This window comes from Coptis chinensis, chromosome 2, assembly GCF_015680905.1.
Source record: "Coptis chinensis isolate HL-2020 chromosome 2, ASM1568090v1, whole genome shotgun sequence".
NCBI classification, from domain to species: domain Eukaryota; kingdom Viridiplantae; phylum Streptophyta; class Magnoliopsida; order Ranunculales; family Ranunculaceae; genus Coptis; species Coptis chinensis.
Window position 1 is genome coordinate 56,764,194 of NC_141457.1, and position 23,482 is coordinate 56,787,675.

General features: G+C 37.4%; 1 long non-coding RNA gene and 1 pseudogene across 1 annotated transcript; one reads left to right on the plus strand and one right to left on the minus strand.

Annotated features, from left to right (window-relative positions):
- Positions 1-660: 660 nt before the first annotated feature.
- On the minus strand, positions 661-22,085 carry LOC147516759 (putative sodium/metabolite cotransporter BASS1, chloroplastic; annotated as a pseudogene).
- Positions 8,588-9,914, plus strand: LOC147516760 (uncharacterized). Its single transcript, XR_015211136.1, has 3 exons — positions 8,588-8,754; positions 8,885-9,142; positions 9,216-9,914. It is a non-coding gene; the product is annotated as an uncharacterized LOC147516760 (long non-coding RNA).
- Positions 22,086-23,482: the final 1,397 nt, after the last annotated feature.

A 23,482-nucleotide genomic window follows, 5' to 3' on the forward strand; every position in this document is an offset into this window, starting at 1 on the left:
TTGTCAAGCATCTATGGAGCATTAAGGATGACCAACATTATTGAGTCAATTATTGTAATTTAATTTAATTCAGTAAATGTATGTTTCCTCTTAATCATCAATAAACGATGTTAATCATCAATAAATGAGAGCAAAATTGTATATATATATTGTATATATATATATGTTGTATATATATGTTTTGCTCTAGTTAGGACTTCCCGGATAAAAAAACTTACGGGCCAAACAAATTCACGTGATTTTTTTTTCTCTCATTTATCTCCACTTTTTTTTCCACCCCACCTTTTCTCTCTCTTCTCTCTCCAGGCCACAAATTCACGCTCTCTCTCCTCTCTCTCCACTTTATTTCACGTCACTACAAGCCTAGTGTGTGACTATGTGAGGACTATTTACTTTTATATATATATATAGAAATAGTATTGTACTTCTCACAGTTACAGAACATAGAAAATTCAACAAGTATTTCACTTTTCCCACAAAAATCTCGAAGTAACCCAGCAACAAATCAACAGAGGTGTGATACGTATAGGAAGAAAAATAAACTTTCTTGATCTCTTTCTTTTGTTGACATTATAGAAAAAATACCACATTCATATTGTTGCATATTCTACAAGAGTGAATCATATATCCTTGGCAGAAGCTCAACTGAACTTCTCTGAGTTAATCTTGTTTTTCTTTTGGTAGATTGCATCTCCAGCTTCCTGCAAGTATACTACCAAAGATCGAATGGCGTATTAATCGAAAACTGCACATGGTACTGCTGTCAGAGGATCTCCAAAATGCTGAGCAACTAGAAACTAACCCAAGGACCGAGTTCTGGAAGGAGCAAGATAGTAGCCATAGTAAGAATGTCTATGTAAAGGGAGATGTAATGCATAATCAATTAGAAAAAATCTCTTTCTAATGAAATGGTCCTTGAGGAGGAAACATCAATCCTGAGTAACCTCGATAGCACATAGCCAAAGAAAAATTCAGAAGCATGAAGGAGACATACAACAAGCACCACTTGCCGACTAGACATAAGGACAGCTGAAGCATTTCGGGCTATTATGTTACCACATAAAAAAGCTACTATAAACACAGCAATAGGCGGCATCACGGGAGATACCACCTTAACCAAACTTTGGCAATATTTGTTCAGAAGAGAACCAAACAAAACATGGAAAGCACAACCTGTTGCATGGCATGATAAGAGCCCAAAACTGTAGTTTTAACCCCTTAATAATCATACTTTTAGACCAATTATGTGAGTAATAATTAAGAGTTAATACTGATTACGTGTTTTTATGCATTTCAGGCTTCAAAGTCAATTATGTGCAGAAATGTGCCACTTTGATGAGATAAAGGAGGAATGGTTGGTTGCTAAGGAGTTCTGTGATTAAAGGCCAAGATTCAAGAAGACAAAGCCTTTGTAAAGCCTACTCAGACCTTGAAAAGTCAAAGTCCACGCGGGCAGAAACAGTGCACAAAGTCAGCAGAACTTCCGAAGACCATATCTTTGGACTCAGACCTCGGAATTGGGCCTACCTTATGTCAAAACGACCGGCTCGGAAAGAGCTTTCCAATGGTCTAAGACTTGACCCAATCAGAGGAGTAGAAGTGGACGAAAAGTTTATCAAAGACAACTCCAGCTGAAGAGGCCTTTTTGGACTGAAAGAATTGGGTTTTGGGCCTGATTCTCTAGCCTCATGGTGAATTAATTTCAGTATTACATTATTGTTATTCATTTGATTAGATTAATAAAATAGTTTATTATTATTCAATTCGTTTTTTTTGTCATTACATTTATAGATCTAGTTTAAATTCTTGTTGATATCATTTCTTAATTATTAATTAGATTTCAATTATTGTTTGTTAAATTAGTAAAGTTGGAATCTTGATATTATGTTTAGTTTAGATTCATATGGAAATGATTGCGGAATGATTCTCGGCTAAACCTCCATTAGAGGGGGTTGAGAAGCCTTGATGAAAGCTTGATTCTGATTATCTTAGAGTCGTTGTAATTTCTATTCCACTCTAGAAACGATTAATTCACCATGAGAATGGGTTTAATCGTTCACATGCTAGTTATGAATTGGTAGAAGTGCCATGTGTAATTAGGGTTTAGGAAGAACCAATTGTTCTGCGTAGCAGTTCAATTCAGATTACGACGATTCGTCATTAGTAAGTTAAGTTGAGTTAAGGTGGAATCAATCCCCCCTAATTCCTTATCATAGAATCAACGCAGCATTCCGTAGTTAATTAGTCGTATCTTGTGGGTAGTTGCATCGTAGTTTATAATTCGTAAATCTCTCATTAGAATTTAGTTAAGATTGATTAGACTTAGAAAACATTACATGTGAAAGAACTAGGAGTGGAACGAACTTCCTACTCCACTATATCTGTTCAATAGATAGAGAGTAGAACAATCTTTGATAAACTAGGCACGTAATCTCGTTTAGTTTTACTTACGTTTTGAGTTTTATCGTTCATTTCGTAGGTAAACTATCATTTTTACGTTTATCAAATAGCGCCGCTGCCATCTTAGTTTCCCTTTCGCATTGTTTTCGTAGTATAAGTACTCTTCTTAAAGTCCCATTTCACCCACCCACCCTTGTTCGATTCTAACGTGGTTTGTCTTTTTTTCAAGATTAAACTTCCTCGCATAAAATTGCCGCGCGGGCACTGCTTCCCAAAGGAGTGCGACCTGCGCTAAATTTACTGGAAGTTGAGTGCGACCCGCGCCCAAACAAAGCACGACCCGTGCTCAAAACATCAGAACTTCGAAGTTTACACCGAAAGCACTGCATGCCAAAGTGAGAACACCTGCATACTCGGTGATTTTTGCCAGATTTCCACAGGTTTGTTTCGAACTTCGATTTTTCAAGTTTTTCAGTGTTCTAACTTGTTATATACACTGAACACGCGTAAACAAGACGCTATTCATAAGCGAAGCAAGGACACAATCAGGTATTCCTTTCTTTCACACCTCGCATCTTCTGTTAAAGGTTTATACTAGAATATCAAGATTGTTTGGAGGTTGTCGTGTTTAATTAAGTTTGGTCTTAACCTTGTATGAGATTAAGGTCTGGTTGAACAAAAACACCTAACGTAATTACACGGCAACGTCAACAAGCACGCCTATCTAGTATACCACTCATTGCACCTCTAGCTACTATTCCACATACTCTACTTGATACAATGCCCGACGAAGGAGAGACTCCTCTCTCGGACTTTTATAAAGCCTTGAGCGATAGCCCCAAATCTTGCATCGTTCTTGCAGACCCAGTAGGGGATTTCCGAATCCCCCCAAATATTTTTAATTTGTTACCCGTTTTCCAAGGTTTAGACCATGAAAAACCTTATCAGCACATGCGTAGGATTGAACAAGTTCTTACAACATTCCACCATCCTACGGTGAGTGCTAAACAAATTAAACTCAGGGTATTTTCCTTCACTTTAGCCAATAAGGCGTCTTGGTTAATCGCCCAAAGCCTTAATTCTGGACTCGTGGGCTAAACTTGTTCAAATTGTTTATGGAACATTTTTACCCCCCTAAAAGACGGATGAGATGCTTTCCAAGATTCATTTCTTTTTCGACAAAATCCTCATGAATCATTTTCGAGGCTTGGAATCATTTCACCGATCTCCTTATAGAGTGTCCACATCATAACCTAGCGAAAGACACGTTAGTTAGTGCCTTTTCAAAGGACTTCTACACCACCATAAAGAAGTCCTTAACATAATGAATGGGGGTAGTTTCCTAAGTAAAGGAGCCTCGGAGGCTTATAAATTTTTAGAGGATCAAACTAAGCGAAATAACAACTGGGGGATAGTGACGATATCCACCGCTCCGCTAGTTCTTCTAATACAGTTAAGGCCGCCGGTATGTTTGAGATGAAACACGATCCCGAGCTTAAAACTCTAATCGAATCACTCACTAAAAAGGTAGAGGCCATTTCTGTACAACAAAAGCCTATCCCCGTCATGAATGTAAATTCCAATCCATGTAGTTTCTGTTGGAGTCCTGAGCATCCCGACTCTCACTGTCCTATAGCCTATGAACATGCTTGTTCCATTAATAGTGAACCTAACGCCCCTTGGAGACAAAATCCCAACTTCGGTTGGAGAAATATCCAACAAGTCACACCTCCGTGGTATAAATCAATATGTTAGGCCAACGCACAGTTATAACCAAGCTCCACCACGACAAAGACTGGGTCAGGGTAATTATAATAATTATAACAACCATGCGCAACCTCGACAAGGTCAAGCACAAGGTCAAGGTAGTTATAATAATTATAATGCTAATAGAGGTATCGTTCCGATAAATAATAACTATCACAATCCTCCCATAAATAATCAACGCGAGATAGTTCCAGTCACACCACCCGTGACCACTACACCCACCCAACCGGATCATCTTGACACCTTTATACAGGTGAGCCAACAACTCTTCCAAACCATGGCTCAATCTAACCAACAGCTTCTACAATCCGTTAATAATTTAAGCCAACAGTTGACCTAAGATAAAGCCCAACCCAAAGGTGTGTTTCCAGGTCACGCGATACCTAATCCTAAAACAACAAACACGGCCTTTGAGGTAACCGGTAATACTAGTAATGAAAATGAAAACGTAGGTGAGCTAAATGCCATCACCACTCTCCGTTCTGGCAGAGTGGTTGATAACAAAGTAACTATGCCTATAGTTACCCCATCAGTAGCCCCTACACATGCTACTTTACTAGATACCGAAATAGAAACTGAAGAGCCTACCACTGTAGAGGTGCCAGTTACAACACAACCTAAGAAACAGAAAGGCAAGGTTAAACATCCAGGTGATACATATGCTAAATATAGAGAGAAACCACCGTTTCCACAAAAATTAGCCATGTTAACTAGGGATACAAATTATGAGGAGATTAGGGACGTTTTCAAGAATCTAACTATAAACCTTCCCTTCCTCGAGGCTATTAAAAAGCTACCACACCATGCTAAGTTTGTTAAGGAGTTGTGTACTACTAGGCGTAAGACCATTATACCAAAAGATGCCTTTTTAACATAACAATTCCCAACTCTATCTGAACATAACGGAATTGTTAAGTACAAGGACCCTAGTCGTCCTACTGTACAATGCACCTTAGGAGATTCCTATACGACGACCGCGTTATTAGACCTGGGGGCTAGTGTTAACTTACTCCCGTTTTATTTGTATAGACAAATAGGTCTAGAGGAGATGCAACCCACTAAAATGACATTGCAATTAGCTGATCGGTCTATTAAGTATCCTAAGGGTGTGGTTGAAAACGTGCTAGTAAAGGTTCAGGATTTCTACTATCCGGCTGATTTCGTCATCCTCGATACAGAAGTCGCTAACAACTCTGTCCCAATCTTCTTAGGGCGTCCTTTCCTGGCAACTGCCAATGCGCTCATAAATTGCCGCGATGGTTCGATGTCTATGTCTTTTGGCCATCTTTCTGTTGAAGTAAATGTGTTTAAACCAAAGACACAGTTACCCGATTCGTCTATGGATGGAGAGGTTAGCATGATCGAGAGCTTCGCTCGAGATTATTTTAACAACACGTTCCTTGATAATCAGATGCCCAAATTTCTTTCCTTTGAAGGTTCAGACTCCAATGTTTTCATCCCTACACTAGTCGATACACATATTATAGATGAGGACGAGATAGATGACTTTCTCAAAGATATAGAGGAATACCATAGTAATGTGGATATGACCAAGCTAGATGAGGAATTCGATGAGTTTCTTAGAGCAGGTGATGAGTTACCCTATCAAGAACTACTTTACACAACATCCGCCTCGACTCCCCTCCTTCCACCCTTTCAAAGGAATCTCGAGTTTGCACTCGATCCTTTTGTTTCTCCTGTGCTTCATAATTTTTTAAATCCTCCTAGAAAACAAATACTTCAGAAGGACAAACCATTTGACACCTTCATTTTCAGAATTGAGATAGTCCCTACCTACACCATGAATGAGTTTTGTGCTAAACCCACATCTTCATTTTTTCCATGCTTTCCTTCTACAACTTATCCATATCCACTATATTCTCCACAACGATTCACTTTTCCCCACTTATTCACTAGGACACCCTCTCGTTCAAAGATGAAAAAGAAGGTGCATGCTAGGTTACAGTATAGGTTTATCCGACTTCGCTTTCATTTCACTAGGTTGCGTCATAGGAAATCTTGGTGCTTGATTGTGTTTGGGTATGCTTTTTGTGATATTTATTTATGGAATGATCCACAACTATTTCGGTTGTTGATATATGATAAACTGTATGTTCATACATATGTTTAGATAAAGTCTCGAGTATCTGACTATAAACGACTCAATTTTTGTGTTTGGTGTATTTCCTTTCATTTCCAGATATTGGTGAGTGCACCATTAAGGTAACCGGGCCCTCCCTATGGAGTGTGTGGCTGTAAGTACCGGATCCTAAGTCCACGTTTAACTTAATTCACGTTTTAAACTCATGCATGTTTTCTCAGTTTTTGAGTCATGTTTCTCTATAGGGTGAATTATGTCCTTAGCGCTTATTGTTTTCTATATATTAATCCAGATTTATAAATATATATATATATATATATATATATATATATATATATATATATATATATATATATATATATATATATATATATATATATATATATCTCTATTAGTAAAGTACATCATAATTAACTTTGGCCTTTTAAATTAGACCAGCCTTTTTTCTACCACTAAATACCCCTAATTAAATATAAAAAAAAATTATTCAATATCTTTAAAAAAGACTATTTCGTCATTTAAATTTTTATTTCTATTTATACCCTTCAGTTACAACACACTCACAAAGGAGTTTTATGCAAATTCAGGTCGAAAACCAAATCCACGCCTATATTGAAATGTACACGGGTAGCCTTACCATTAATACCCACTTAAATACCATTAATGCCGGGTCTTAAAAACAGTCCAAAAACTTAGTTCTTTCAACTTCCCCTCCTTTCTTCATGAACTCATTCAAAATATCTCTCTAACGTGATGTAAGAGTGGGATGCCTGGATGTGGAAATTGCGCACAACTCTTTAAGCCACCTAATCAACTCTTCTTGATGGGCATATATTCTTGATTGCCGTCAATTGCTTACGAACTTTAGAGTCGCATGTGTTTTTACCGTGTTGGCTGGCTCTTTAAGGTATTGTCTTCTTTGTTGAAAAGGTATTTGGAGGCTCTTCAACAAGCATTTGTTTACACCCTTGATCGTGTGGGATGCCAAGAAGATAGATTTTCATCTCTGCTGCTCATCAAACACTCTGAATTTCGATCACATGGAAACTTCATGAGCAAAAAAAAAAAAGTAGGGCGTGCTTGGCCACATTTCTGGAACAATGGGTTCTGGCTTTTGTCAGGAATGAGTGCACGTCTCTTCTCTCTCTGGCCTTTTGTCTTTTTTTTAAAAATGGTTAGTTTTATTTTTTTCTTGTAATATTATCTGTTTGTTTGGTCTTAGTTATGTTGGATCTATAGTTGTAGGATGAAATGGGCTGTTTATAAAACTAGATCTTATCTTGCATTGTGTAGTTCATGGTCATGTTACACTTAAAAAAAAGATTTGGTTCAGTGATGTGAGTGTTTATTTTGTGTGTGTGCAGTTTGGAACTAGGATTTGACCATATCATTGATTGATAGTATAGAAATTATAAAGGCGGGGCCAAAGAAGGGGTGGAAATCTATTGTTCCTCTTCATTTAAAAAACAAATATGCAACCCCGTTTATGCATCTTCCCCAAAGTTCGCTTGGCTGGTCTTAGTCCGGGGAACTCTCCTGTTTATCTCAATGTGTATGATTTAACCCCCATGAATGGCTATGTTTATCTTGGGCTTTAGGCATCTTTCACTCACTGTGTAGAAGGTACTTTGGATTCCGTTATAGTTTCACGTATCGGGAATGTGTTTAACTCCTTCATTATCTTCTTTTCAAAGATTAGTGTGTATGATAGGATGGTGTCTTTCAAGTATCTAGAATTTTCTTCTCCTTTTGCAGTTTGGGAAGTAATCAATTGAGAATTTGAAAATGGAAACGGACCCTGAGGCTTTACATTTGTGGTGAGGGAGGTTCATAGTCAAAGGAATATGGAGATCATATGTCAATGCAACACAATTTACATTCTAAGTTTTGTGAACCGGTTATTGACGATATTAACTTAATTAGCATCGTTGTGTGATCAGTGATTTGTGAGTCATTTAAATTATGGCTAGGTCAGTCACTTAAAATGATCTCTGAGGAAGTATTTGGAAATCTTAGAAATTGGAATCCAAATTATGGCTAGGTAGCTTGCTTAAATGTTTTCTGATATGACATTTGGAAATCTCTTAGCAAACTGGTATCCAGTTGAATCATAACATATAAGTGATGAATGCCCACGTCAACAATCTATTATCCTTACTTATTCTAGGCAAACTTTTGAAGCAAACTTTGCAGAAATTTGGCAGTCTGCTACCTTTCATTATATTGTCTCCTTCGAAATATTTCTGTCACCATGGTATTAGCAAACTATGTCGAAATCTTACTTTCTGCAAACAAAAAGATGAATACTGAGGGTGAGATCACTGGAGTCCTTTGCTTTTTGCATGTGGCTAGCCCTGAACTTCAGCATGCTCTACAGGTGCAAAGAATGTTGGAATGGGACAGATTTTATCTTTAGGTATGTCCAGTGATCTCATTTCTGAGTTACATCCCGTGACTGAGTTAAACTCTTTCCTCAATGCGAAAAGGTAAACCACTCTTGAGTCAACTTTCTGGAGATTTCCCTCCCTATGATCCTCGTGCAAAAAACATTTTTATAAACTACTCTTAAGGCCTACTAAATGACTCATTTTTATTTTCCCCATAATCATACAAAAGGCTTAGAATCAGCGGTGAAGCTTCTGAGGATGAAATATAAGCAGCAAGGAACTTTCTATTAGCACTTCGTCGAGTTTGTGCTGCTGGTGAAGGTGGATATTGGAAGATAACTGGAAGTAGTTCAAAAATTTACGGCAAAGATGGGAATGTCGGGTACAAGAAGCCGCTCAAACTTTTATAGAGGGTGGCCCGGGTCATGATGAAAAGACAGATTGGATTATGCATGAATATATAGTACAGCGTGGATCAGGAATGGTGGTAAGAAAATTTACATTCAGTACAACAATTTTTCATAGCATATGAATTTGAAATGACATTGTTTGTTTTGCAGTGAAATAGAGGATACTATATTGTTGGCGCTACATAGTCGTAAAGTATATGATGATATTGCTCGTGGCACTTGGCGAAAGTTTGAGTCTAACAGACCTCGCGCTGTACTTTTTGAAGGCCCCTCAGGTTTGCCATCTTCTGCAATCTTGGAAATTTAATACATTTCACTTATTACTCCCACCTCTTGGTTTTGCTCTACGGTTGAGGATTGCCTTGGGTTCTGCAAAGGGTATTCTTTACCTCCATAATGAAGCTGATCCTCCAATATTCCATCGAGACATCAAAGCCAGCAACATACTATTGGACTCCAGATTTAATGCCAAGGTTGCTGACTTTGGACTTTCAAGACTAGCACCAGTTCCAGATATTGAAGGGACCATACCCGGTCATGTATCCACAGTTGTAAAGGGCACGCCGGTAAGCATGAGTATACACTGAGATTCCCCTTCTTCAAGCTCCACCTCTTTGACCTCCTTCTGCCATAATAGAGGATATACAGATCAAGAGTGAAGGAATTCTACTAATTCAAGTAACGACCTAAGGTAACTCTGTATCTCTGTACACTTACTGCTGTAAATTTAAGTTGGAAACTTGTAACGCGATACAGAACATTGTAGACTAGGGTATTATATAAGTACCTCAAAATTAATTAACAGGGATAATGGGATATTTATATACGAGTAATTGAATTATGTTATGCTTACTTTGTCTTAAATGTGAAATTTAATCAAATGCAGCTTCAACTTTGTTGACTCGATAATTTAGAGTGATGCTTGCAGTTTTCATATATGGATGCTTGATTTTCTGTTGTTTAATATGCCTTAGCTTCTGAAATGTTCTATAATTGTTGAAGTTTCAATCTAAGTATTTGTGTTGAGCTATTGGTTTTAGACATTATTAAAATTGACCGTATGATTTAAACTGGTAGATTAATCTTGGATAAAATGCATTTGAACTCTGACTGACAATAATATATAGTGATTATAGAAAAACTGCACTATAATGGATTGAACAATTGAATCACACTTTACCATAGTAGAAGGTGCCCTAAATACTATAAACGAAAGAAGTGAGTTTATTTTGGATAGTGAGTGAGAACCATTAAGGAAACTGGGAAGAAGGTACTAACTTCGAATTAGTTTTTTTTTATTTGTGTTCATATAAGGTGTTGACCTGTGTTTTCCCATTAAAGGTTTGCGATCCACGTCCCGCTCAAAGGCTGGTTTGTCCAGGACTTAGGATTAATACTATGCAATGCTTTGCATGTGTTAGACATTTTAGACTCTAAGTTGTTGGGTTATCTTAACTGTTCAGTAATTCCCGAACCAAGGTGATATGACAGTCTGGCCTCCCTCTTGAGGTTTTATCTTGCATTTTTTTTTTTTTGTTTTTGGGATGATTTGAGTTGTGCCCTTACCATTGATAATATGCAGGCTACTTTTGTTACTTATGCCCCAAAGTGACAACAGATGAGCAGATTGAGACTAACTCTGGAAGATGTACACTTGATTGGCATGTTGGTGGATTATTCATTAATAATTATGATTACATGGTGTATTAGCTATTACTGAAAAATATAATAAAAGGAAATAAGTATGAGCACATGGTCTATAGTCTATATTTACCAATGAATAAGATTCACATTCAGTTTTCAGGGAAACTTGACTATTTTTACTATGAATAGTGGAAGAGAACCGTTTAGAATTCAATGAAAATTTGGTTTATCCGACACGTACACATCATGGGGTCATAGCTGCTCTTTTCTCTTTAGGGAAAGTTATTCCTTGAGTTGAGATGCTACTGCTTAGATTAGATGGTTAGCTTAAGCTATAGCACGAGAAATTATTGGTGGACTGCATCTTTGAGAGGAAACTTCACACTCAAAGTCACCTACAACAGATGATTAGGAAGTTCATAACTTATCAAAATGCAGCTCGAGTTCACCCGATCGGAAGTTCATAACCTATCGAAATGCGTAACAAGTGTAATCTTATCTACGTTGTAATATCGATACACGATCTAGAGAGCAAGATGAAGACATGGGATTGTTTTGCAGCTAAGGAGTATATAGATGAGATTTTTGAAAAAGAAACCCCAATCTAGGGTTGACCACATGTCGTGACGCCATCTTGTAGCAACTTGCAACCACCATCTCAAAGTTTTGATATTGTGGTCATCTCCAACTTCCCTTTGCATGTAAATGTTATTCTTTGTTTTGTATTAGCATTTTTACAACTTTTTTCTTCAGGACTGGGATCGACAAAATGCAACTCAGATTGTCACCGAGATGTGTGGTTTTGTTACAATCCTGTCTGGGACATTTCTTTTACACAAAACAAACAACATGGCAGATCGTATGATTGTTTTGGATTTCTTACATACATTCTTAGCTGCCATATGTCTTTAATGTGTCTCCTAATTGCAAAGTTAGCACCAACAAGTAGTCTCCGTCCAGTGAGCTCTGGGCTTAAGTATGGCATAGTAGGTTCTTCACCAATTGACTGGCCTGATTTACATATATAATTATGGCATGTGTTAGTATATATAACATAGTTCTAAATTTAAGTAATAGAGCACTTTCAAGTAAATTATACTAAAAAGGGAATTGGAAAAAAAAAGTTACTAAAGTACTTGGCTTTTGCTCAAATATGGAGCAGTACTTCCTTAAACTTTACAGTCTGCGTACTATAGAGTATAGACACAAACTATAAACGTACTCCAATCAAAAGAATCTCAAAATATAAAATGCAGCACATGAAAAATGAGAGATATTTTACTGATAATATGAGGGATGTTGAGTCCATTGGAGAAACGGCCAGTTGCACGATGAGTGGGATAGTCGATTCCATATGGATAAAGCGTCGGCCTGAAAGCAAATTGTTAACAGATAGTTGTTGTTGCCACTATCCACAAGTGAATCGCCAAATACAAAAATGCACGCGCCCGCTTGAGGAACAAAATGCCCAACACTATAACTATACTTATTACCATGGAAGCAACAAAAGCGAAGAGTTCTCCACGGTGTTTTCAAATGTCCGAATAAACGGTGTTGAACACGTAAATCTCTTGAACTATCGTGTTTCAACACACTTCGACTCGACACGCATGAATGATGGGTTTGTGTGCCATTATATAGTATTTTGGTTGTAAACAAACACAGTTGCAAGTTAATATTTCTTGGGGGTAGGTTAAGCAGGTCTGTATGGAGGAAAGTTGAGTACAATCTGGCTATCTGGCCATCCCAGAAATCTTTTCCTTTAAAAGTGCAATTCTGCATTGATTTCCATATGGTTTGGGGTGACAACTGTAAGAGCTATTCACTTATTTATAGGCAGGACAAAAGAGATACTAACATCTGCGACATCTATCAATAAAGAGAAAAAGAGGATAAGGGATAGTTGTTGATTCATCTTATATGAAACTCTTCTTACTAATCACTCAAGCCTCTGGTATCTGTTGTTGTGTTGAATGTTTTCATGGTGGCTACACTAAAACTGTTGGAAGCAAATTCCAAATCTTAGGTTCTTCCATGTTAGTTTTGAAGCAAGATTAAAAAATGAAATTCTCTTGGTTGTTTTCACCCATGCATCTTCTACTGCAGATTTTGCAAACTCTTTCGGTTTAGGACATGACTTCGTCAGGGGTGGTAGTGGAATGGGAGGTAACGGAGGAAGTAGCAGTGGGGTTTCATGAGCATTGGTTAAGGACAAGTCAAAAATATGATGAAAGTGTACCAGTTCAGTGTACTGGACCTCAACTGGTTTCTCTAGCACCAACAAAAGATGCATCTTTTGTAAAAGGTTTCCCTTCTGCTATTAAAACTCACATGGAGAGCCAACATAACGGGGGATTACTTCTTGAAAACAATTACGCATTTGTGAACTCTCACCAAGTCCCCATCTGTGGGAAAGAGTTAGCACACCGCAAGGGGCCTCTGCGCTACAGGACCAACCACAAGTATGCACATTTACTCAGCTACTCATCAGTAAATCTCATTCATACTTGAATCTGTACGTACCTTGCTTTATGCCTTTCTATAACTATTTTTTATTTACTATACTTCATCTAAATCAATTAGCCTGCTGTTAATCGAGAGATCCTGAAGTTTCATATATTGTCACAACATGTGAGTAGAATCAGGTTTCCCGTTTAATTAGGTGGTCTAATTATTGAGAGTTCAAGACACAATACACGTATGTACACACTCTCCTTCAAAAAAAATTTGTGTGCTTTCTCTCAAAATTTGCTAGCTTCCAAAAAACCCAATTTGAAGATTAATAAAAAAATGGCGAAGTAAAATTATGTTTACACTTTTCGGCAATTTTTTTTTAACATCGCGTGCATAGCACGTGCATCTTGCTAGTATTAAATAATCAACATAGTAATCTAGGAAGTCTCGGGAATCTGACTTTAAAAGACCCACTTTTAAAAAAAAAAAACAAATTTTCTAAACTCTGTTGTAAAAAATTTGTTTGGGGGTGGGGTGTTCGTGTTTCTGTCCTAGAATGTTTTATGTCCCATTAGAGTTGCTTAGGCCATTTAATTGTATTCCGATTTGGGTTGACATAATCTATGAATTTAGAGTTTATTCGTTCGCATAACTTACGTCATGCACGCACTTCGAGATATTTTCCACTATCTTATATGTCATCCACGGTCGGAATAGAGTGTTTTATGGATCATTGGATTGGAAATTCTCTCCTGATCATTTCCATATCTCATTCGCAAAAATCGGACCGGTAACAAAGCGGCAATGTTAGTTTGAAGTCGCGCTAAAAATCGACAAAAATTCGAAAAATTCGAATTGGGCTTGGGCCCAACTCGCGCGCACCGGAAGCGCACTTGCGCCTCTTTGTTTCCACCAACAGTCGTGAGTTTTCAATTCCAAACCGCCATGGACAAACATCCAAGCTTCAAACCCTAACAAAAAATAATAATAATAATAAAATAAAAAGAAACCTAACTACACCACTCCAAACATCCAAATCAATTTCAAATCTTCTCAAAAACCTTTCCACCACCACCTCCATCATTTTGCAAAACCAAAAAATCCAAAGATTGGAGCTGCCAATCCACCACCACGCCACCACCGCACCACCACCATTGTTGTTCCAGTGAGGTTGTTCCTCATTGCTTCCTACACCTTCTACAAATCCCAAATCAGTTCAAACTTCCAATGGCTCAAAGACGTCGGATTTTGCTAGAGCAAGCATTTACTGGCGACCACTTCGCGCCGTTTTACGGTGACGAAATGGTTAGTAGAGATTGGAATAGCTTGTGGTACTCGACCAACGACTTTTACCACGAAGAGTTAGTCCGACGGTTTTACAACATGAGGGAGTTGGAGGGGAATAAATTTTTGTTATTCGGTGGCAAAGAGGAGGAAAGAAGTAACTCTTGGGTTGTTGGTCGAGATTCTAGGCATTCCGCCTAGAATCCATCTTGATGCCACGCTACAGTCCCAATATACTAGGGTAGAGCCTTTGATGCACGCTGATCATCTTGAAGGGAACTACAATGTGAGCTCGCATTGTGTTCGCCCGAGCATCCTCGAAACCAACCACCGGTGGCATTTCGATGGATTGGTAGGAATGTCATAGGAAGGGAGAAGGTCGGCGACATCGGGTCCGAACTGCCTTCACATTCTATGGATACTCCGGAGTAGAAGTATGAGTTACGTATCTTGGAGTTTTTGCTTAACATGATTAGGGGAGTGGGGAAGTCTATTGCACCTCTCCCTGTTTTGATAACCAAGATCATGCTGAAGTTGAGAGCGACTCCGACGTCTGATAGGATTTGCCTCACCCTACACCGAAATCCTCGGATTTATAAGGAGTGTATCCAACAAGTTTGGAGGTTGCCTAAGGATAGGGTAGTCGACGAGGAGGACGTCGGAAATGAGAATGACTCAGAGGATGAGGAGGACTTGACATGTTTTGATGCTGATGCCTTGGAGAGGTGTTGGTCAGATGCAGAACGCATGGCTGTAATTCATCGTGGCATGCGTTCACTCAATACTATCTGCGAAGACCTCTGGACTCGACAGGCTACTATGCACCATAACTTCGAGATTCGTGCCCAGCAAGAGGATGAGCGGTGGGAACAGATGAGGGCTGAGCTGGAATCTCAGCGCCAATTCCGAGCCGATATGCTTGCACGCTTTCCACCTCACGGGGATTCTCCTTCTGAGGATACATCATCGAGGCACGAGCGTCGTCTCCGAAAGACGAATGGTGCTGGCCCATCGGGAGCTCCGGAGCCATCTCCTGAGCGTGTGCCCTCCGCTACTAGTACCGACGTGTTTAGGGATAGTATCGCTTGATGATTTTTATTTGTAGTTTTATTATTGTTAGTTATTTTAATGTAAGTTTTAATTCGGTAATTTGAATTTTGTAGTGAAATGTACTTTGAATGAAAAATTTAATATAATGCAGTTATTTTCATTGTGCGTGGTTGTTTAATATTGATCCCACCTTCCCAAATTGTTTGGGGGTGGTATTATTTATTCCAGTATGATTTTTATATGACCCTCATTTCTAGAAGTTATTTCGGAGTTAGGGTGAGAATATTGCCGATATGGGCATATCTATGAATAAATATGGGGTAGGATGAAATCTCGATAAGTTAGGTAGTTTTATCCTAAATTTAACCTAAAAGATACTAGGGTTGTTTTTTAGAATCAAGAATATGAGTTGTTTCCGCTTTCGGGTTTGAAAATTTTAGTATTTCCGAAATTGCCGTAAAAGCTTTTTGGCAACTTCCCCATTCGTTTAGCAACTTAAAACCTATAAAACATCATTCATTCTACACTCACAACCCACACTACACCTAACTTCCATCTCTCACCTTTCACTCCCACGTTTCCCGTTGTTCTTCACCATTTTCACAAATCAAGACACCTCGAGCGCCTTTTGCTAAGCCATTGTCGAAATTTTTACATCGAAAGACTTCGCGCCAAGAGGAGCGCACTGCGTCGAAAACATCAGAAATCCAAAACACCCGAAAGCACTTCTACCCTGACCTACGTAGACCATAAATTTCCAATTTTCTGCGGGTTGTTCCCGATCGATTCGCTTGTTCTAGAGGGTCGCTTTTAAGATGACATCTCCTACAATAATACCGGAACAGTCTTTCAAAGATTTGTTCCAAAGCACTACTTATGGTGCTTGGTTTTGCGAGGTGATCACATACGTAGGCTGGGAACCGCTTATGGTAAGACCTGATGAACTTTATTCTCCAGCACTTGCATCTTATTTTTATGATAATTGTATTTTCTTTGAGAGACCAGATGGAGAACACTCCATCAACATTAATGATGAACCAATGGAAATTACCAGGTTCTTGCTAGCATTTGTTCTTGAACTTGCTATGCCCGCTGAAATACAAGACCCATGGTGCTATTGGGTAGATAATATGCATGTCTACACTTATAAGTTTTTGCATGAGTCGTATGGGGCAGGCATTTTCCGTATTGAGGACCAAGGGGACTATAACGTCGCCTTTGGTAGCCTGTCCATGAACATAGGAACTGTTATGTTTTGGATCATGCTAAACATTTTAGGGGAATGTCGTTTTTCTTCTGTGAATGATGACACTTGCAGCGTCTTCCTTGCTTTAGCCACGGGACGTATGTGCCATGACCTTCCCAGAACCTTGATGTCTAGTTTAACACGAGCCCATAGCATGAGGCATAAGTACCTTCTTATGCCTGTTCTAATTTCCTGTATTATGATATGTTTCTTCCCTGTTTTTTGTACACGTTTCACGGATTGGATTACGGTCGACACTGTGCGACGCCACCAATAGTATTATTCGATCTTTCCGTGCAATGACTTGGCAAGGGTGGAGGATACAACCTCATCAGGTTGCACCCTACACCCCGTCAGACCAAGTGGTGCTTAATAGGTTAGCAATAATAGATGATAAATGGCGGGAAGCCTGGCAAATTATCATGGCATGGCAGGACGCGAAGGAACCTCACTTCTTTATAGAAGAAGAGGATGAGGAGGATGAAGAATAAAAGCGGGAGATAAGGTCAGTTTTTAATTCCAGTTAGTGTCTGCTTATGTCCCAAGTAATTTTATTCTTGTTAACCCCATAATGGGTGGAACTTTTACAAAGTTGCGTCAGTTTTCTTTTCTATATTAGTATGTATAACCAGGTTTTGCAGATGTTCCAGAATTTCACGCGTTTCCATGGTATTTTTCCTACCCTATATATTTAAATACTTTGAGGACAAATCATATTTCTTGTTTGGGGGTGAGCATAGAAACACGTGTAATTAAGGCATCTGTTAGGATATAGATATGTATAATATGCACTTGTTTTCAAGTAAAATTTCAAAAAAAAAAAAAAAAATCAAAAATATAAATAAAAAAGTTTATGTTATACACTTAGGAATATCGGTATTGTTCTTTCTCTATGCTCTTAATAATCTAGAAGTCTCATGTAGTGTTGCATTAGAATAGTCTTTAGAAACTTAGGTTAATATGTAGGTAATAATCCTTGCATCTATCTATAAATATATTACATGAGTATCTATGATTGTTAACAGTAAGTTTCTGAACTCTAGGCTAGAGTACTTATTCTACAAATCCTGTGAGAATATAGCCTAAAGTTTTATATGAGCGAAACATTTGAGAAATGACACAAGGGAGAAGTAAAATCCGGATAGAAAAATCACATGTCCACTTGCTTGATCACTAAACCATATCCTAAGCGAGAATCTAGGCCCTCTTTGGATCGATATAGCCAGAAATTCAAACCTATGAATTATTAAACGCTAGTCTCCCCTCTGAGCCTTTCTTTAGCCTTCCATAAACCATAATTCCTTTACCCTGTTACAAAAACAAAACAAAATAAAAAATTCAACTTACCCAATCTAGAATAAGTCTGAGAATAGAATGAGTGAAGAAAGAAGAAGAGAAAAACTTGTATAAAGAAAAATTAGTTAGTTGCTTCAGAAAAAGAAAAGAAGTTTCCATCCAAGGAAAAGAAAAAGAAAAATAGAAATAAATAAAAACTCCAAAAATAGAATAAAAAGGAGTCAAAAGCCAAAGAAAATAAAAAGAAAAATATGGCTAAGGATGGAAACAAAGTATAGAAGCAAAAGAAAATAACAAGGTTTTCTCTAAGTTACATAATATGAAGACTCTATTATCTCAGTCTTGTCCTTTTGAATATCCATTTCCTTCCTTCTTAAACCATCTCCTAATCCCCGCAATACCTAATAAAGACCTATAGCTCAATTAGGAATATGTTAGTGTGATAGTAAGTGGCAGATGTGTTAATCGACTCCGATTTTCTTGTGTGTCATTGAGATTGTAAGGTAAAGTGTGCCCATCAAGACCGGAGTAAACTTGAGTGGAAAAATCAGAGTGTTGTATCTTGACTATTATTGTGGGAACCTACTTAAGGACACTATTCTGAGTTCAGAAACGGACCTGTATATGCATTTCATAGTATTACTCATTGTATATATGTTTATTCGTAGATGATCGATTATTATGCATATATTAACTTAGGTTTCGACTTGATATTTCTGTATGCGTTACTAGTGAGATGTATAGATAATTGGGAGCATGAATAACGAAACAATAGTTTTATTTCTTAGTCGTTGTAGTATAGATGAAGTTTGTGAGTACCTTTACTGGAAAACTCTCACGAGGCTAGAACTTGTCCACTAGGGAATTCCTAGTAGTTTAAGGCCTTATTGCATATGGTAAATGCAATCACACTCAGCGAAATGAGAGTAGTTAGAACTCCATTTTTGGTCACTTATTCTAATTTCTCATATTTGCTTGAGGACAAGCAAAATGTTGTTTGGGGGTGGTTTGATAAGAGCCCAAAACTGTAGTTTTAACCCCTTAACAATCATACTTTTAGACCAATTATGTGAGTAATAATTAAGAGTTAATACTGATTACGTGTTTTTATGCGTTTCAGGCTTCAAAGTCAATTATGTGTAGAAATGTGCCACTTTGATGAGATAAAGGAGCAATGGTTGGTTGCTAAGGAGTTCTGTGATTAAAGGACAAGATTCAAGAAGACAAAGCCTTTGTAAAGCCTACTCAGACCTTGAAAAGTCAAAGTCCACGCGGCGCGTAAAACAAAGGCACAAAGTCGGAGAACTTCAAGACCATATCTTTGGACTCAGACTTCGGAATTGGGCCTACCTTATGTCAAAACGACTGGCTCAGAAAGAGATTTCCAATGGTCTAAGCCTTGACCCAATCAGAGAAGTAGAAGTGGATGAAAAGTTTATCAAAGCCAACTCCAGCTGAAGAGGCCTTTTTGGACTGAAAGAATTGGGTTTTGGGCCTGATTCTCTGGCCCAAAACATGGCTCCAAGCCCATGCACGATTTTGGATCTGAAACATATAAAAACAAAGAAAAGCTTAGTTCTTAAGGATCTAGTTTTATTTAGAAAACTAGTTCCTTGTAATGGTAGCTAGGGTTAGATTAGAATAATTTAGATCTAGATTTAGTTTTACATTAATTCATTAGTTAATTCTTATTCAATTTCAGTATTACATTATTGTTATTCATTTGATTAGATTAATAAAATAGTTTATTATTATTCAATTCGTTTTTTTTGTCATTACATTTATAGATCTAGTTTAAATTCTTGTTGATATCATTTCTTAATTATTAATTAGATTTCAAGTATTGTTTGTTAAATTAGTAAAGTTGGAATCTTGATATTATGTTTAGTTTAGATTCATATGGAAATGATTGCGGAATGATTCTCGGCTAAACCTCCATTAGAGGGGTGAGAAGCCTTGATGAAAGCTTGATTCCGATTATCGTAGAGTCGTCGTAATTTCTATTCCACTCTAGAAACGATTAATTCACCATGAGAATGGGTTTAATCGTTCACATGCTAGTTATGAATTGGTAGAAGTGCCATGTATAATTAGGGATTAGGAAGAACCAATTGTTCTGCGTAGTAGTTCAATTCGGATTACGACAATTCGTCGTTAGTAAGTTAAGTTGAGTTAAGGTGGAATCAATTCCCCCTAATTCCTTATCATAGAATCAACGCAGCATTCCGTAGTTAATTAGTCGTATCTTGTGGGTAGTTGCATCGTAGTTTATAATTCGTAAATCTCTCATTAGACTTTAGTTAAGATTGATTAGACTTAGAAAACATTACATGTGGAAGAACTAGGAGTGGAACGAACTTCCTACTCCACTATATCTGTTCAATAGATAGAGAGTAGAACAATCTTTGATAAACTAGGCACATAATCTCGTTTAGTTTTACTTACGTTTTGAGTTTTATCGTTCATTTCGTAGGTAAACTATCATTTTTACGTTTATCATGGCACATATAAAAAAATGGAAGAAAATATACAGTATCAGAGAAAAGTAAGAAGTACCACCCTTAGCTGCAAAGTTGATATAAGAAGTCCAGCTGCATCAACTGCAACAAATTGCCCAACTAGTTTAGCAGTTAAAAATGGGGTCATCACCTGAGACAGAACTTGAAGAGTCATAAGTGATGCCTCAATCCCACAGAAACAATTAACAACTTAAGAAGCAGTACGTGAGATGTAAAGGGAGTAGTGTCATTACCACAGCCGCTAAGGTACTTGCAGCCGTCATCAAGACTGAAAGGGCCACGTTTCCACTGAAAAATGAGGAACTCATTTGTCACTTACAAGTAAAAATACATACTGCAACTTTCTAGTAATCACATACCGAGCTAGGTAAGTTACAATATTACTTGCCGTTCCTGCACATAAAATGAGAATTAGTAAAAGGATAGATCGACTATCAAACAAGAATAACACAAAGAACAAAAACAAACCCCCAGGGCAGCAGCCAATCCAATATTAACAAGATCGATCATTCAACAAGATATTGCATCAAAAACTTATCAAATACAAATATAATTCTCAACATAAAACAACTAAAAAAAAAAAGAAATCATAATGTATTTCTAGGAAAAAGGTTTAGTGCACAATGAATACTGAAGAACGAAACCAGCAAGCAACTCCTTAGGCATAACAAGAGCACCTCTTAAATCATCAAAAGTAAGTGTCATACCCATACCAAGCATAGTAATAGTAATCCCAAAAATGATCATTTGGGGCTGTACCCAATTAAAAGAATTCGGTCTAACTAGTCCAAAAAAACAACCCAATGCTACCCATACCGGAAACGCTGTCGACAAAACTTCCCCCACCATTTCAATCCACTTACCAATACGTACTTCTCTCAACTCCATCACTACCTTCACTAGTACTACCAATGTTGTTATCTGAGCTGGCAGTTTCAAGAAAAAGAAATCTTATAGGTTTCAAGAAAGAGATCAGAGCGGAGAGAGAAGAAAGAGATCAGAGAGGAGAGAGAGTGAGAAAAGTAGTAGTAAAAAAATGGAGAGAAAGTGTGGGGTTGGTTGGGAGATAAAAGTGGAGAGAGAGAATAGAGAAAGAGTAGGTCACGTGAATTTGTGAGGTCCGGATTTTATTTTGTACGGGAAGTCCTGACTAGAGCATTTCTGATATATATATATATATATATATATATATATATATATATTTAAACTAACATGTATTCATAGAAAATAAAAGTTCATTCATATTAAAAATAACACATTACATATTCATAGAAAATAAACTGACTATAGTAGTCTTAACCACTCTTAACCTTTTTCGTTACATCACCCAACCACTTACATTTTACACAATATACACTTCAATAGCTCAAGAATTTTTCCTTCAAGGTTCACAAACTTCTTCAGCTCTTTGACACCATCACAACCATTTGCGCATGGTATATGTGCATAGGGGCAATACCTATACCAATAATCTTTCTTATCACAACATGGGCATATCAACGAACTGTCTCCATACTTCTTCACCATCTTCGTCGCACCTTCTATATATGAGCATATAACCTTGGCAATATGGTGTTTTAGGACACCTTGCATTCAGACACTTGCATGATAATACAAGGTATTTTCTTGAGGTGCAAATTTGACACCTCTCTTGATCGAGTGTATCAAAATAACATGATTGTTGAGTTGATTCGGCAACGTCGATATGTTGGGTAGTTTTTTGCAATGATGAAGAAGAAGCCATGGTAAAATGAAATGGTTATGGAAATAGTTTTAGAATTTGAGTGTGGGGTGGGAATGAAGTAGTGAACTGAAATTTGCATTTTTTTACTCGATAGCACGTGACAGTGGTGCGCGACATTAGCACTGTCGCACATGTAGTGGTACACATCCTATGATAAATTTGCGATTGTGTTTTGCCTCCACCTAGAGTTGGACAATGTTTATGGATAGTTGCCTCAAATTTTGGCCTCAAACATACAGTTGATGCCTCCACCACCTAGAGATGCTCTAACTTTGTAAGACTAGTTTTGTCAGATAGCTAGACAAAATTCGTCTACTTATTAGACTTTATTGATGATTAAGTTGTTACTTTGTAAGATTACTACTGTCAGATCAACTTTTTAGACTTCATTGATGATCCAACTTGTTACTTCTAAGACTACCTCTGATCTGTCAGATAGCTAGACAAAATCCTTCAGTAATCAAACTCAGACTTTATTCTATTTGCGTGTGTGACCTCTTCTTAAACTTTCCTCTTTAAAATACCAGCTACCCCCTTTTTATCTCTCTTTCCCTACACTTCTCCTTTTCTTCGATGAAATATAATATTCTACCTATATTAATATATGTTCTGCCAAGATGCTCACTGTGAGCCACATCAATCTTTAATCATTGTCTTTATATATATATATATAATATATATATATATATATATATATATATATATATATATATATATATATATATATATATATATATATATATATATATGTGATGAGATTACATTGGTGTTATCTTTAATTTTCTAGGCATGTGGTGAGCCAAAATGGAGGGATAATAGTCCATACAATAGGTATTAGATTAGTTGCATAAGCGGAAAGGAGATGCGCTAAACAGTTAGCACTTCATTTAATATATACAATAGTTGATAGAGTTAGATCCTTTAGTTCTTCAGTCGCATCCCCGTGAATAGCTTCAAATTCAATCAATAAGCTTCCTTGTTTCTTCTCCAAAAAGGTGACCATGACTTGTACATCCATCTCTATGACTAGCTTTGATGATTGGTGCTGCTTGATAAATGCCTAAAATTGTATATGTTATATATAGTTTTATAGGCACTTTATAATGTCATCATTTATGCTTAATTGCGTATTTTTAACGTAAAACTATACATTTGCTTTATTCCATGACATTATGCACAT